This window comes from Jaculus jaculus, chromosome 1, assembly GCF_020740685.1.
Source record: "Jaculus jaculus isolate mJacJac1 chromosome 1, mJacJac1.mat.Y.cur, whole genome shotgun sequence".
Lineage (NCBI taxonomy): Eukaryota > Metazoa > Chordata > Mammalia > Rodentia > Dipodidae > Jaculus > Jaculus jaculus.
This window is the reverse complement of record NC_059102.1, coordinates 206,073,883-206,090,832: the sequence shown is the minus strand read 5'-3', so window position 1 is coordinate 206,090,832 and position 16,950 is coordinate 206,073,883. Positions and strand designations below refer to the sequence as shown.

Here is a 16,950-nt window from a genome sequence, read left to right as displayed (position 1 = left end):
CATTAGCTTTCCAACATGATATTTTGGCTTTGCTAAAACTCTTGGTCTTAGCTAAATTCTGAAATATCCTGAACTCACAATAACTATACTTCAACACAAGTCTATCTGAGGTCAGTTTATCTGAGCCCAACCAACTCACAGTCTCCCAAGATTGAGGGTCAAAATTAAGCCAGGTAGTCAGAAGGAGAACCCAGCCATGTAAGCTAGCTGCCCTGCATTAGAAAACACACACCAAGCTAGGCATGGTGGTGCATGCCTTTTAATACCAGCACTCAGGAGGCAGAGGTAAGGGGATCACCAAGAGTTTGAGGCCACCCTGAGACTACATAGTGAATTCCAGGTCAGCTTGGGCTAGAATGAGACACTACCTCAAAAAACAAACAAACAAACAAACAAACAAACAAAAACCCACCACACCATTTGTTGTGGGATGCTGTCTTCCAAGTATAACAGCTGTTCCCAACTTAATCAGAGCATCTGTGATTGCCTATAGGAAACCATCAACAAAGCAATACCTGCTGGTATTCCCTCATATAAAGAGATGGTAAGGATAGTCATTAGATCCTCACTTCAGATTCCAGCCACTTACTATCTCCTGAGCCTCTCCCTCCCAGCTGTATGTGATTCTGTCTTAGCTGTGTGTTGTTTAAGGGGGTGATGAGTACATAGAGAGTATAAGGCTAACTAAAGGACAAATTCCATCTGTGAAGCTGTTGGGAAGTCATCAGTCATGCACCCTGAGAGAAGACTTTTTCGTGCTGTGCCTGTTTGGGTGCACCCATGCCTTTGTAAGTAACCAGTGACCCATGTTTCTATTAATAAACCCAATAACCTCACTGGTTCACCAAACTAGACTTGAGTGGAACTGTTCTTTGGTTTGACGTTGGAGGTGAGTAGATGGTTGTTCACAACTCCTCAGAAAAATTGATGCAGCACCATTGCTTTGGTTTCTCTATATATAACCTGATTTTCTAATATCCTATGATAGTGGTAATGCACGTACCAGAAGGAAAGGTAGCACTGGCTTTTAGAACTATATGAAAAATAAGGTTCATTATAGTTGGAATATAAATCAAAGCTGTGATGTAGATATTGACAACATATCAATTTATTTCCTAATAAATAAAAATGCTTGGAGGTGATGAATTGCTTTTCATATTGAGAGCATTTTATAGACATTAAATAATTTATCATTATTTACAAGCCAATTAATTATCTTCACCTTGAGGTAGGAAATGTAATTGTTCCAGACTAGCAGATGGAAAAAAAGAAACTGGGGAAAGAATCAAAAGAAAATTGTGAGTTTGATAATGCAGAATAAATGAGTATTTACTGTTCAGTTTAAACACCATAAAACAAAATTTGTAGTAGATTATTTTTTGCTAAGGCACTATTCCACATATGGCTAAGTCATTTATCTGCTCATTCTTATACTCACTTTCTCTCCTTCTCATTTATTTATTCAGCTCAACATTTTTTCTTATTTATTATTATTATTTTTTAATTTTTCCTGGTAGGGTCTCACTCTAGTCCAGGCTGACGTGAGATTCACTCTGTAGTCTCAGGGTGGCCTTGAACTCACAGTGAACTTCCTACCTCTGCCTCCTGAGTGCTGGGATCAAAGGCATGTGCCTCCACGCCCAGCCAACTCAACCTTTTGACAAATGTTTTCTGAGCAGTCTGGTAGACAATAAAAATACAAGCCTGAGCAAGACGTTTAAATATTCAGGGCTCCTTCCTGGTCAAGTAGTGCAGAGGGAAGGAACAGGCATGCTGCTTTCTCCCTAGGGGTTAAGAAGGATGATGAGCGTCAGACGACCCAGAAACCTCTCCTGGCCACCAGAGAAAAATCACACTGAGTCAGGAGTCTTTTCAATGCAGAAACAACTCGCTTTATTACTCTGAGCAGTTGCCTATATCATGTTGGGGATGAAGGTGGGGATTTTCGGATGGGGGAAGAGGTAAGGGCCAATAGTAAACTTTAACTATTGAAATGGTAATTACAATTGCCACACGGTGGTAGCAGGCCAGAAGCCATTAGGCATCTTGCTGAGTCATAGCTGGCTAGACACAGGTCGCCAAACTTTAGCTAGGCTCAGAAAGTTCCACTAGGCCTCATGCCTGGGCCTTTCAGAGCCCAACATAAATAGTTGTTAAGAAGCTTATAGATACCTAAAAAACACAAACACACATATAAGCAAATAATGGCAAAGTGGTTTTATAGAGGATATTTGACAAACAATATATTGGCTTTAAAATTGAAAAAAATTGCCACATAGCCTCACTCATCTACACCACCTAACCTGAATCTACACAAGATACCTTACATGTCCGCAAGCATCTCATGGACTAGATACTAGGATGGATGGGGAGGGAGGGGAGAGCATCAAAGGGGTGGGAAACACTAATCTATACCCAAATGGCAATGGTACCATAAAATTCTACTTCCTAAAAGGCAGACCAAATGGCTGAACGTTCACCAGGCCCTTACAGGAAACACCTGAACCACAAGATACTGGAGAGGGTAGGATCAAGTCTCACATAAACCTTCTACATCTCCACTCCCCCTCTCTCCCTCTCTCTCTCTCTTCTCTAACTCTTGTATATTAGTTATATTTTTCCTCATTTTCTTAGTGGGCACTGACCTGTAACTCCCAATACCACCAGCATGGGGCTATCATCCACAATGAGCATTTGATCAGAGAAACCTACAAGGTTCCCTAAAATAATGACAGAATTCTGTCAGAGTACGTGATGACCCACCAAAGGTTAGTGGTAAGACCCTATTGCTGAAGACACCATATGCAGCTGACACATAAAATGGAACGGCATGGTTGGAAGCCAGGAGAGAGTCAGTCCCCAGGACAGTCAGCATATCTAGTGCCAGAAGGTGCTACATGGGCAACTGGGGGAAATGACTAATATCTGTCCAAGCAACTCATGGTCTAACCTACTTAGCAACAAATAACCAGCTGTGATGCCTACACAAGTGCAATAGTGGCACACAGACATGGTGGGGAACCAACTCCTCTTGATTTGGCTAACTGATCCCCTCAGTGGTATGAGACCCATAGCTGGAGCTGACAAACAAGTCAGAACCATATCCAAACATAAGCCTACTCTCCAATTGTGGAAAGCCCCTCGGGCCAAGCCCTAAAGATGGCGCCTGATGGAAAGTTCTATGCTTGGGACAAACAAGTCCATATTTGGAGGAGCTCGCCCTCACCGCTGCTCATTGGCTTCTGATGCTTGCCTGGAGAGGTTGTTGATTGGAGAGGTTGCGTTGCCTGGGGTGATTGGGTGGAGTGAGTGCGCTTATAAGGAAGCCCCACCCGAGGCTCGGGGGAGATGAAGCTTGAAGTTGCCTGAATAAACTGCTGTAAGAACTGGTGGTTGTGCCTTCCTTGCTGGTCGAGGCGGACGTGACATCCAATATGAAGCTACCATCAATCATGGGCTACAAGAAGGCCTACACTTATTAAACTCTCAATATAAAAAAGTAAGGGTTATTTCATTTGTCTTAGAGCTAACTTGCTCTCCGTTGGAGAATCTGCTTCTCTTTTTCATATAGATGCAGATCCTAAGGAGAGAGCCACTCTGCTATACCTCAAAAGGGCCCCAGCTGAAACTACGGAAAATTGGTGAAAGAAGCAAGAGTGTTGTTTTCCTCATGAACTGGATACCATCACAAGGGTGAAGGAGACCAACACAGAGAAACATCAACTCCTACCAAATCAGAGAGCCAGAGCCTCAGAGGCCCCCAACATCTCATCACTGAAGCAGACCAAAAATGAACCCAACATGGCTCATTGAAATTTTGCAGAAGAGTGGGCGGAAAGAATGTGAGAGCCACATGTTGGGTCAGGATATGCAGAGACATTTATCGTACCAATAACTGTGGGCTAATTCCACAATGCATGACCCATATTCCTCAACAAGGAGGGGCCAATGGGGAGAGTGTAGGTCATGGATGAGCCTAATAATGGTACCAAACTGCCTGTATTTGCTGAATAGAAAACTAAAAAAAAAAAAAAAAAAAAAAAAAAAAAAAAAAAAAAAAAAACTTCAAAAACAGAAATGATAAAAATAAAATAAAATAAAATTGAACTGGTGCTTAGGGAGATGGCTCAGGGGTTAAAGGTGCTTGCTTTTAAAGCCTGATGGTCCAGATTCAATTCCACAATAACCATGTAAAGCAAGATGCACAAAGTGGCCCATGTGTGTGGAGTTTGTTTGCAGTGGCAAGAGCCCTTGATGTGCCTGTTCTCTCTCTTCTTCCACACTGAAATAAATAAATAAATAAATAAATAAATAAATAATATTTTAAGAAATCAAACCGCGAAATTGAGAGCATTATTGTTGACAGGCGATTGGTACTTATTAGATAGGCATAGAGGCACAGAGAGAAGAAATATGATGCTTGAAAATACAACTTTAAAAAAGTACAGAGATCTTAAAGAGACAAAAATAATTTAAAGTGCTTCATGATATATTGAATATAGAGTTGATAGAAAAGTAATAAGATCATAGAACTAAGACTGTGGTAGCATGCAGTTGAGCAACAACCCAGAATGCATCAGGATTCTTCTTAAAATAATTATTTCTGAGACAATTGGGACCTGGTATAGAAAATAATACTTGGTGACCTATGTTGGAAACAGTTTCTTCCAGTGTATGTGATCCTTGCACATGCTTTGGGATGTTAATACAGGTGATGGAAAGCTAGTGCAGGGATTTAGGTAGGGATGTGAATGACCCAACTTAGATTTTAGGGTTAGGATATAGTTTAGTGGCAAAGCATTTGTCTAGCATGCATAAGGTTCTAGGTTCAATCTCTAATATTGTAAAAAAAAAATACTACAGAAAATAACTCAAGTAGAATTGTGGAGGTTTGAAGAGGTTGAAGGTGTAAAAAGCATTGAGAGTGAAAACTGAAGCCTAAAACAATTGTTCAGAAAGAAAAGAGAGAAATTGATCTAAAGTTGAGATTATTTAGAAAGGACAGACATTTAGGGAGAAGGTTCATTTAGAATTGGCTTAAGGGGAAGACGATACTGAGAGCAGAGTGTAGAATTACTTGACAGTGTTTGACCTAGGAGATAAATCAATGCTGAAAGGGGATAACACCCATTTCTACTTACTAAAACAAAAGATACACTCGCAAAGAACAACTATATCATTCAAAATGAACTGAATTTAGATTAGGATCACTACAGACTAAGCCTGAGTAACCTAGGTAACCCCTTCACCTAGGCTCAATAAGTTCCATAGCCCTCAACTGGGTCCAGGAACCCCTGACCATTCTGGTCCTGAGCAAAGCACAGTAGTCCTTGGGTCCCCAGCAAACAATGTGCCATGAGCTCTTTCCTGTGACTTTGCCCAGATCTCATGTTTATCAGCTCAGAGTACTGCAAACTACGCACATAGGTAAGCTCCTCCCTGTGCTCCACCAGTCCCCTGTACCTATGTGTCAAAGGCTGCCTGTCCATTTCTGGACCTGAGAAATGTAGAGCAGCTCACAGGACTCCAAAGAGTGTCTTACTGGGGTCTTACCCTTCTTAGTCCACTGTGCAGACCACCTGGCCACACATCTCAGAACAAGGCAGACTAGGCCATTCAACATAGAGCCCAGTATAGCTGCTGTTACTGTGTTCTATGCAAAACAAAGGGATTATATCCAGATGGGCAAACTCCAACACAAGACAAATGACATAAGAAGCCAAGGAAGGATCTTGCTACAAGAATGCCTAGTCACATAGTGGATTCCTCTAATTAAAACTTCTTAGAGAAAACTCCAGAAAAAATAAATTCAAAATGCAATTACACTAAGCATATTCAACAAAATTAATAAAGTCATGAACAAGTGACTGAATGAAATGGAAGAGAATTAACCAAAAGAGTGCAATAAATAATGCAATGAATTCAAAGAAGACATGATCAGAACCAGGAACAAATTACAAGACACAATGAGAAAGTGTAAGTAACAAATAAAAATGAAATTCAATAAAAAGGTAGAGACTCTTAAAAAAAACATAATGGAAATCAAAAATAACATAACTCAATTAAAAGGCTACCAGTAGCCTCACCAACAGAATAGATCATGTGGAGGACATACTATCAGGGGTTGAGGATAAGAGAGAGGAAACAGATTGGGAGGTCAAAATCAATGACAAATTCAAAAACAAATATTAACAGAACACGATAAAACTGCAGGAAAACTTTTAAGGACCAAACATTCAAATCATGAGCATATAAGAATGGGAAGAACTAAAAGTCAATGGTATAAAGAATATTTTCAAAAAATATATAGAAGAAAATTTTCCAAATATCACAGAAGAGAAACCCATCCAGGTACATGAGGCACATAGAATGGTAGGCAGGACCAGATAAGACATTCTGTACACCACATTATAATTAAAACAATAAACCCAGAAAACAGAGTACTAAAAGTTGCAAGTGAAAAACAACTTATCACTTACAAAGGAAAGACCATCAAAATTATTTCTAATTTTTAAATGGAAAATTTAAAAGCCAGAGGATTTGGAATAGTGTATTTCAGATTTTGAGTATTATGACTGCCAACCTAAACTACTACAACCTGCAAAATTATTCCTTATTATAGGTGAAAGAAAATCTACCAACTATAAAAGCCAGTTTTATGACTATATGAACACTAATTCACCCCTACAGAAAATACTGGATGGAGGACTGGAGAGATGGCTTAAGAGGTAAAGATACTTGCTTGCACAAAGTGGAACATGTGTCTGTAGTTTGTTTCCTGCCCTGGCCAGTGGGGAGTCAAACAAGGACCCAAAGGGAAGTTAACCTGAATGGGAAGAGGCAAACAGACACAAGGAAGGAGGCCAAGCCGAGTTTCTGGTCAAGGCCTCAAGACTTTATTTTTACATGTAGGTTTATATAAGGTTGTAGGGGGAAGGGGACATAATCAGGCCAAAGATCACAGAGTTACTGGCTAAACCACAATGCCTCTGTTTCTTTATCAGTTACTGGCAGCACAAGGGGGAGGTGGGGGGGGGGGGAGGTGGTTATCACCCAAGCATACAATTTCTTCTGTTAACTGAGCATTTAGATGAGGAGATAGAAAATTAGCTTGCTATATGGTAATTTCTGTCAACATGGCTGAGGTTTGGCTCATAGCTCCCAACATCTCCTTCCTTCTTTTATATGAAAAGAGGGGGAAGCCTGCTATGCAGCAGTGGGCAATAACCAACTGGGGGAGTAGTGACCTGACTCTTCCTGTGGGATGTCTTTTTCCCACAATCTTGGCCCTTGGTACCTTTTGGGGAAGGGAGGCAGGGCGTATGTAATAACAGTTATGGTACAACCTCCATGCAAGTCTGGTTTTTCTCTCAGGGAATCCGGAAGTGGTCAGAAAGGGACCTTCCCCTGCGGTGCTTTGCCTCACACCCATGTTGGTGCCCATATCACACTCACTTTATTGTGAGCCGATATGCATAGGTCTGGATCCTATGAAGCTCCTAAAGAAGGGGTAGCTATTTGGCCATAAGACAGGTAGACTGCAGTGATAGCAGAGATATAGAGGATCAGTAGCATAGTAAATGAGTACAGAATGTAAGATCAAGGGAGAGTGGCAGCTGCAGGTGGTAGGTCTTCAGTGGCAACACCTTGATCCACCAGCTCTAGTCTGTGATAATGGACCTGCACGGGCTGCATCTTAATGGCTTCAATCTGTTGATGTATAAAAGACATGATTTTATTTATAATAACAGGTCCAATTGTAAATGAGAGGATTAAGATAAATAAAGGTCCTAGTACTGATGGCAACCAGGAGAAGAAGGGGCAATTGGCCCAACATTGAGAGGAGTAGGGACCATATCGAGAATGCAAGTCTCGACTAACTTTTTGTAAATTTTTTATGTTTTCCTCAATGATTCTGGATTCATTGATGTAGAAGCAGCTGTCCTCTTGGAGAGCCATACATGTTCCTCCTTTTTCTGCTGTAAGGAGGTTGAGAGCATGTTGGTTTTGTAGGGCAACCTTGGCAAGGGAGGTGATCTGTCTCTGGAGGGATTCAAGACTTTTAGTGCTAGAGTCAATCATCTGCAGTAGTTTTTCAGAAAATTTGCTGGCAGAATACAGGAGTGCCCCAATGCTATGCCTGTCATCCCTGTAGAAACAACTGATGTGGCCATGATTGCAACTACCACTAATATATATATATTTCCCATAGGGTAGGAGGACCAGCCATCATTATAGTGTTTGCCTGTGACTCCTATTTGCCAGCATTCATCCCAAAGGTCAGAAATAATATGAGTAAACTCTTTTCCTTTGAGGCAGTGAATACCATTTTTATTAATGGCTACATGAATTCTGCAGCTCCAATATCTAAAACGGCCATAGGTGGATTCATGATCTAAACAACTGCCCTTATTGTCATAGGAAAAGCAGGTGTAAGGCCTATATGTAGCAGTAATTGTTTGGGGAGTGATTTTAATGGTGAGGGCTGACTGGCATCCCGGAAGAGAGCAGCACCCTGAACTGATAAGGGTGGTGGAATCCTGTTTGATGGGGCCCTCCTTTACTTGAAATTCCCACTGAAGAATGAGAATGGTAGTTAGGGGAACAAAGGGCAATAAGGAGCAGAGGAGTAGAAGATGTCAGTGACAAGTCGTTTTATCTTGAATCTTGGGTATTGGAAACCTGGAAGAGAAAAGAGGGAGTTGCCTCAGGAACAGGGTGTTCTTGGGCATATATTACTGAGATCTTATAGGCTCATTGATTTGTTTGACTAAACGTTCTAGTAGCCATCATGCAGCATCATTTTGAGTATCAAACACACAAACTGATCTGTGACCCCAAATAAAGACTGGGTCAGGGCCTTTCCATTTTAGAGTCAAAGGATCTTTCCACATAGCTTTGGCGAAGGTTTTTTTTGTGTTTGTGTGCCAAAAGTGATCAGCAGCTGAATTTCCCTGACTATCAAGTGTTAAAAAGTTTAGGACAAACAAGGCATAATGAAGGATGTTTCTTGGGGAGCCTTTTATGGGATATAAATCTCCCATTTTTAATTTTTGGAAGGTATGTTTAGTAGTTTGATGGGCTTGCTCTACAATTCCTTGACCTTGGGGATTGCATGGTATGCCTGTAATATGTTTAATTTGTAGCTGATAACAGAAATTTTGGAATTCTTTTCCAGTATATCTGGACCATTATCAGTTTTAATAATTTGGGGTTTTCCCATGACACCAAGGCAATTGAGCACATGAGCAGTGACATTTTTTGAAGCTTCTCTAGCATGGAGACTGGCAAAGATGAATCCACTAAAGGTATCCACAGTAACATGGAGGGACTTAAGATTACCAAATGAGGGAACATGTGTTACATCCATTTGCCAGACCTCATTGGGAATTAAACCTCTAGGATTTATGCCCAAGTGGGGGATGGGTAGGAGGGTGACAAAGTTTGTGCATTGTTTGAATATCTGGCGAGCTTGTTCCCTAGTGATTTTAAAAAGAAGACGCAAGGTTTGAGCATTAAGGTGATGTACAGAGTGGGCTGCTTTGGACTGGGCCACAGGATGGAGCTTAACAAGGAAGGCATACTGGGTAGCTTGGTCAGTTATGGCATTTCATGTGGCTAGAGGCCCAGGGAGTCCAGAATGAGCACAAATATGGCCTATATAAAAAGGGTGTTGTCTAGAATGTATGCATTGCTGGATGGAGAAAAACAGAGGGGTAACGTTTGTGGTGGTTTTTATGTGTGGCACAGTTTCCAACAGGGGGATGGATTGAGCAATATAAGCACTATCAGTATACAGATTAAAGGAGGTGTTTGGAAGTTGTTGAAAAACCTGTAAAACAGCGAAAAGTTCCACCAGTTGAGCAGAGTGGAATGGGGATTGTAGGGAAGTGGTTTGATTGTCTACAGTGAAGGCTGCCACTCCATTAGAGGAGCCATCAGTGAAAACTAGGGCGACATGGGGAAGGGGTCAGGGAGAGGTCAATGTAGGAAAAACAAATGGTTGAATTCTCAGAAATTGAAGAAGTTTGTTAGCAGGGTAGTGATTATCAAGGGATCCCTGAAAAGAGGTGTAAGATATTGCCCAGTCGTCATCATTTTGTGTTAACCACTGGAATTGGATAGTGGAATAGGGTAGAATGATTTTATCAGGGTCTTTACCAAATATTTTTCTGCTTTGGTCATGTCTAATTTTTATTAATTCTGCTACCCACGAGGTGTAAGGGGTAAGGACTTTGGGTGGCAAGGCAGGTAAATGGACCCAGAAGAGGGGCCCCTCCTGCCAGAACACCCCAGTGGGTGAAGTCAGTGGCACAAATAACCAGGAGAAGAGGCTTCTCATAAGAGATAAAATTGACCCTTTTGCTCAAATTGTGGCCTCTAATATCTTCAGGGCCTCTAGGGTGGGGGCTGTTAATGAGAGGCCTGAGGCAGGGTCTGGATCTCCTTTGAGGATGTCAAACAAAGGTTTAAGCTCTCCAGTAGTTAGCTTGAGATAAAGCCTGAGCCAATTGATATCTCCTATGAGTTTTTGAAAATCATTTTAAGTTTTTAGATGATCAGTTGTAAGTTGAATCTTTTGTGAAAAAATTTTGTTATGAAAAAGTTCAAAGCCTAAGAATAAGTAAGGGGGTTTTAACTGAATTTTATCATGAGTTCTCTGAAGAGCAGCTCCAGTAAGGGCCCTAGAAAGTGCTTGAGAGCAAGTAAGGAGTTCAGTGGGATCAGCTCCAGCCAGGAGAATGTCATCCATATAATGAATTATATACAAAGAAGGCCATATGTGTCTAAATTGATCTAAAACTTGGGCCACAAATTTTTGACACAACGTAGGGCTATTGCCATCCCTTGGGGCAAGACTTTCTTTTGGAATCTAGGGATAGGGACTCTGAAATTTACCACAGGCAAACTAAATACAAAATGGTGACAATCCTCAGGTTGTAAGGGAATTGTGAAAAAGCAATCCTTTAGGTCAATAATGATTTTACAATATCCTGCAGGAATTGCCACTGGAGTGGGAAGGACTGGTTGTAGGGCTCCCTTAGGTTCCGTGGCCTTATCAATTTCTCTAAGGTCCTGGAGCAAACTACATTTTCCAGACTTTTACTTTATAACAAAGATAGGAGTATTCCAAGGAGAGGTGGTAGGTTCAATAGGCCTGCAGCAAGTTGTTCTTGTACTAATATCATGGCTGCAGCCAATTTTTCAGAAGTTAAAGGCCATTGATCAACCCACACAGGTTTTGTTGTTTTCCAGGATATTTTATCTGCATGGGGTACAGGCAGGTCAACAGCCATTAGGATAAATTTTTGTAGCCTATTCCAGCATGATCAGTTTTTATAGTGACTGAGATTGGTTCCTTTGTTCCCTGAGAATATCTGCCCAATCCTTGTCCTGGGAGGAAGCCTTGATTAAGCAGTTGGTGAGCTACCAACTCATTAGGGCTTCAATAATAACTTTCATTTGAGAGAGGATGTCTCGGCCCCAGAGATTAATGGGCAGGCCTGTGACTACATAAAGTTGAATGGTGCCCTGATTTCCCTCCTCATCTTCCCACTGAATAATTTCAGAACTTTGTAAGGGGCTAGAGGCCTGTCCAATTCCTTTGAGGTGGGTCATGGAAGTGGTGAGAGGCCAAGATACAGGCCAATTTTTACTGGAAATAATTGTGACATCTACACCAGTTTCTATCAGACCTTCAAAGGTTTTTCCTTTTAACTTTAATTTAAGGAGGGGTCTTGTTTGAGTGACCTCTTGTACCCAGTAAATGTCTGCTGACCCAAACCCATGGGGGCCTCTCTTTTGTTTCTAGGTGCCTTATCACTGAGAGGCAATTGTATTAATTGAGCAATCCATTAGCTAGGAAGTATGGTAATAGGCCCCTAAAGGGTGGTGGCCTTAAGTTTAATTTCCTCAGTATAGTCATTATCAATGACTCCTGGAGAAATGGCGAGGCCCTGAATGGTTGAACTGGCATGTCCCAAGATAAGACCAAAAGTGTTTTTTGGCAAGGGACCAAAAACTCCTATGGCAAGGACCTGAGACCCTGTCTCTGCAGTTAGTATTGATCTGGAGGCGGGACAGAGGTCCAGTCCTGCACTGCCAGTGTTTGCCTGGGAGAGGGCAGAGATGTTGCATTTTGGGTAGACTGGGGGATGAACCTGACAGCCCCAGGGTTCTGTCCAGGCTTATCCTGGGGCCCTGGGGTAGGCCCCATGTTAAGTTTCCCTGTTTTTGTGGTAAGGGGTTTCCCTGGATATCCATTTTGGAATGACATTCAGAGGCCCAATGTTTGCCATGCTTACAACATGAACACAGGGAGGAAGGAGGTGGGTGCACAGCCTTAGCAGCTGTACATTCTCTGGCATTTTACAATTAAAGCAAGCTTTGTTGTTATTTCCCTGTGTGAAGCCCTTTAGGGTGGCTCTTATGGCTAACCCAATGCTGCGAGAGGCAGGGTCCACATTGGCACATAAGTTGATAAAGTCAGAGATACTTTTGCCATGGCAGAAGGGGCGGCTGGCTGCCTGGCAGGCTGAGTTGGTGTTTTCAAAAGTGAGATGTCTTATGAATTAATTATCTGTTTCTTCCCTTCCCATAAGTCATTCTGCAGCCTCAGTGAGGTGACCAATGAAGTCGCTATAAGGCTCATTTGGTCCCTGATGTACCTTAGCCAAGGAAGTTACAGCCGATCCTTTAGGTGGGAGATTTTTCCAAGCTTTAAGGGCAGCATGTTGGATTTGTGAGAACAGTCCAGGGAGAATTTTGCCTGGTCCTGATTAGTATCATAAGGAGCATTGCCCAAAAGTTTATCTAGTGTCAAGGACTTGGAAGATGATCCAGTGGACACTTTGTGGTGGGCAGTGTCTCGATTATCTCTCAGTATAATCAGCCTGCCAGAGGAGGAACTCTCCTCGTGCCAGGGCAGCTTTGGCAAGCATTTTCCAATCATTTACTGAAAGCCAATCATCAGTAAGGGCCTCTAGTAGGGACATTGCAAAGGGAGCAATAGGTCCATAAGAGGAAACAGCACCTTTTAATTCCTTGATATGCTTAAATTTTAAATGGTGGTACTGCTGGGGCTCAATAATAATACTTTTATTCCTGCTTGGCTCGCTATCATCATCTGAATCAGTAGATTGTTTAGAGTGCTTGTCTCCTTCAGAGTTTTCCTCCCCTGAATTTGTCTCTGCCCCGCTCTACTCAGGTGGTGAATGGGTTAAAGAATTGGTTCCTGCTTTCACTTGGGTGTGTGTTATAGGAAATTCATGAAGTGTCTTGGGTTGTTTGATTTTAGTTTTGGTGTGCCACACTGGGGCAGGAGAGGGAAAGCGGATTTCTAAGTCTAAATCATGGAGTTGTTTAAGCAAAGAGGCTTTTTCTTTTTTAACTACAAGGAGGGTTTTTAGTGATTGGGCCTCCCAGGAAAGTGAGTCACTTACCGAGTGACTTCCTCCAAGTTACAGTGGAAGTCCTCATTCAAGAGAGCTACAGGGGTGCAAAAGGGGTGTGGCTTAGGCATCTGCAGATAGGGTGGAGTGTCTGCCACAGGTGTTGTGTGAGGGGGCCAATATTTAGCGGCCTTATCCTCCAATTCTGTCTCCTCATTAGGCGAAAAGGGTTCACCGTGTTGTCTCTGGTAATTTCTGACAGAGCAGGGTAGATAGACTTAGGGGGGGTAGGGGGGCTTTTAGGAGTGTGGGAGACTAGGTCATCCTCAGGCATAGGAACAATGACAGAGGGGCACTTAGAAGGGGCGTACTCTTTGCCTGGGGGCTGCCGCTGCTGTGGTGCCTGCCTGGAGGATCAGGTGGCTTGAGGAAGGGAAATGCTGTCAGAGCCACAGCCACAGCTGCCACCGCATGGGGATCCTGATGATGGGAAGTTAGTTCATGAGAAGGAGGGGTCTGGCTAGGTTTAAGACTATTTTTAAGAAAGGTTTCTCCATCCCTAACAACTTTTGAAATGTCTGGTTGGCACTGGTGGACCTGGAGGACATCTTTTATTAAGTTCCAATAGGAGAAGATCTGAACCGGTACCTTCTCAGGCCCAAAGGTCCTATAGTTGTCCTTTAAACAATCTCCCACTCTCCCCCATCATTTTTCATCGATGGTGCCTTCCTGGGGAAACCATGGACATAAGTCTTCTAAGAAGAGGAAGAAGGGAACAAGATCTTTTTTCTTAACTTTTGCCCCACAAGTCTTGAGGGAGTCTTTAAGTCCCTGGATGAAAAATTCCTGTTTACTTAGGGTATGTCCCATGATAGAAAGGAAAGAGTAGAAATGGCAAGACCAGAGGGCAATGTTCCCAGTCAGAGAACTGGCACAGGGGATTCCCCAATGGGCCTGATGCAAGCCTGTCTGTAAGCTTAAGTATCCGGCAGCTGCCCTAAGGGCATCTACTGGCCATTGCGTAACCAGTTTCAATGGTTGGAAGAGAGGCTAGATAGGAGGTCTTTGCCAACGCCCAAACAGGCTCTTGGGATTTGCACAGGGAGCTAGGGGCCTTCAGCCAATGCCAGAGGGTAGCCTTGGCCAAGAGGCTTCAGTTGCCCTGTCACTATGTTGCGACTGTATGTGATGGTGCTGACTGAAAGTAAAAGAAGGAAAAGAAGTTTACAAAGACCAAAAAGAAATACTGCAGTCCCTGTGTCTTGCAAATCTGACTGAATAGTCTTTATTTAAATGGTTTGCCTGGAAGTTTGCGTTGCTCTTCTTACCTTAATCAGATCTGTATCACAGGCGGGCTTCTATGGTGATCACTGTGTGGATCTGTATCAAAGGCAGGCTGCCTGTGGTGATTGCTGTGTGAATCTTAACTCGCCAATGAGGCGGAAATTCAGGGAGAGGAATGGCTGTTCACTTGAGCAAAGTTCAGGTTTGTCTTCGTACCTTGAGTCCCACATTCGGGCGCCATTTGCCCCGGCCAGCAGGGAGTCAAACAAGGACCTGAGGGGAAGTTAACCTGAATGGGAAGAGGTAAACAGACACAAGGAAGGAGGCCAAGCAGAGTTCCTGGTCAAGGCCTCAAGACTTTATTTTTATGTGTAGGTTTATATAAGGTTGTAAGGGGAAGGGGACGTCATCAGGCAAAAGATCACAGAGTTACTGGCTAAACCACACTGCCTTTGTTTCTTCATCAGTTACCTGGCAGCACGGGGGTGGGGGGAGAGGTTATCACCCAAGCTACAATTTCTTCATTTCTGGTAAGTGAGCATTTAGATGAGGAGATAGAAACTTAACTTGCTATATGGCAGTTTCTGTCAACATGGCCAAGGTTAGGCTCATAGCTCCCAACAGTTTCCAGTAGCAGGAGGTCCTAGTATGGCCGTACTTACTCTCTGTCTGCCTCTTTCTCGCTGTGTCTCTCACATAAATAAAATAAAAAATATTATTTTAGAAAAGGAAATACTGGATGGAATGCTTTTTTTTTTGTTGAGGTAGGGTCTCACTCTATCCCACCTGGAATTCATGGAGTCTCAGGGTGGCCTCCAACTTATGGCAATCCTCCTACCTCTGCCTCCTGAGTGCTGGGATTAAAGGCGTGCACCACCACGCCCAGCTCTTTATGGAATACTTTGCAGTAAATATAAGAATAAACATACTTATGAGGATATAGGATGGCAAAATAATAATTAAAAGTAAAACTGATATGAAAATAAATGAAAATCAAGCAAACGTCAACCTCCACAAATTTTTCAACTTGACAGAGAGTAACTCACATCTCTCAATTACAACTATTAATATCATGGACCCAGCTCCCTAATCAAAAGATAAAAGTTCCTTTTCCGGTGTGGGCACTGCGTGGTGAGGAGATCGCATGTGGTACACTCACTGCCATGCCATCCAAAGGTCTGCTGCAGTTGGTTCAGGTCTTCAGAGGCAAGAAGACGGCCACGGCATGGCACACTGCAAACGCGGGAACGGCCTCATCAAGGTGGAACAGACGCCTGCTGGAGATGAGATGACCGAGCTGCACACACTGCAGTACAAGTTACTGGAGCCTGTTCTACTTATGGGCAAGGAGCGATTTGCTGGTGTGGACATCCAGTCTGTGCAAAGGGTTGTGGTCATGTGGCCCAGATCTCTGCTATCTGGCAGTCCATTTCCAAAGCCCTGGTGGCCTATTATCAAAAGTATGTGGATGAGGCTTCCAAGAAGGAGATCAAAGACATCTTCATCCAATGTGACTGTACCCTGCTGGTAGCCAACCCACAGTGCTGCAAAGCCAAGAAGTTTGGAGGCCCTGGGGCCTGAGGCCGCTACCAGAAATCCTACTGATAAGCTCATCACAAGGATTAGGTTCACCTTTGTAATAAACATTGGGTTTTTAAGGCAAAAAAAAAAAAAAGAGAGATAAAAGTTAACACACTGGATAAGAGAGAAAGAAGGCTGCTTTATACATATAAAGGGAACAATTCAACAAAAGGTTGTTATAATCATAAGCATATATGCACTGAATAGGTTCACTGAGTGTTATAAATCAAAATCTGCTAGAAATTAAATAAGAAATAAATAATATGTGGTGACTTTAATTCCTCACTTTTGCCAATAGACAGAATAGAGAAAATAGAGACACGATGGGCTAAACGGTACCATAGATTAAATGGACTTATAGACACCTAGAAAATACTCTATCCAAACTCTACATACTACTACTTTTCTTAGCAGGACATGGAAAATCTATTGTAAAACAAATCATATATGAGTAAAGGGCAATTAGTCAGGAGAGGAATCAAAAGAAGGAATGGAAAAGATGTAACCTCACCTGCTGCTTCAGCAGAACCAGAGTTCAGCATCTGATCCAACCTATCCAATCAATTCTCTTCCCCTCTACTCTTGAGATGGCCCCTGAGCCCAGGCCAATCAAGTCTTTCTCAAACTCACATGAGCCTGAGGGCAAAGCCTAACACAATAATATTATAACTAGATCCTTATCAGATGGGCAAGG

General features: G+C 42.5%; 1 pseudogene; it reads left to right on the top strand.

The window, feature by feature from the left end:
- Positions 1–15,823: 15,823 nt before the first annotated feature.
- On the top strand, positions 15,824–16,280 carry LOC101600136 (annotated as a pseudogene).
- The last annotated feature ends 670 nt before the right edge of the window (positions 16,281–16,950 follow it).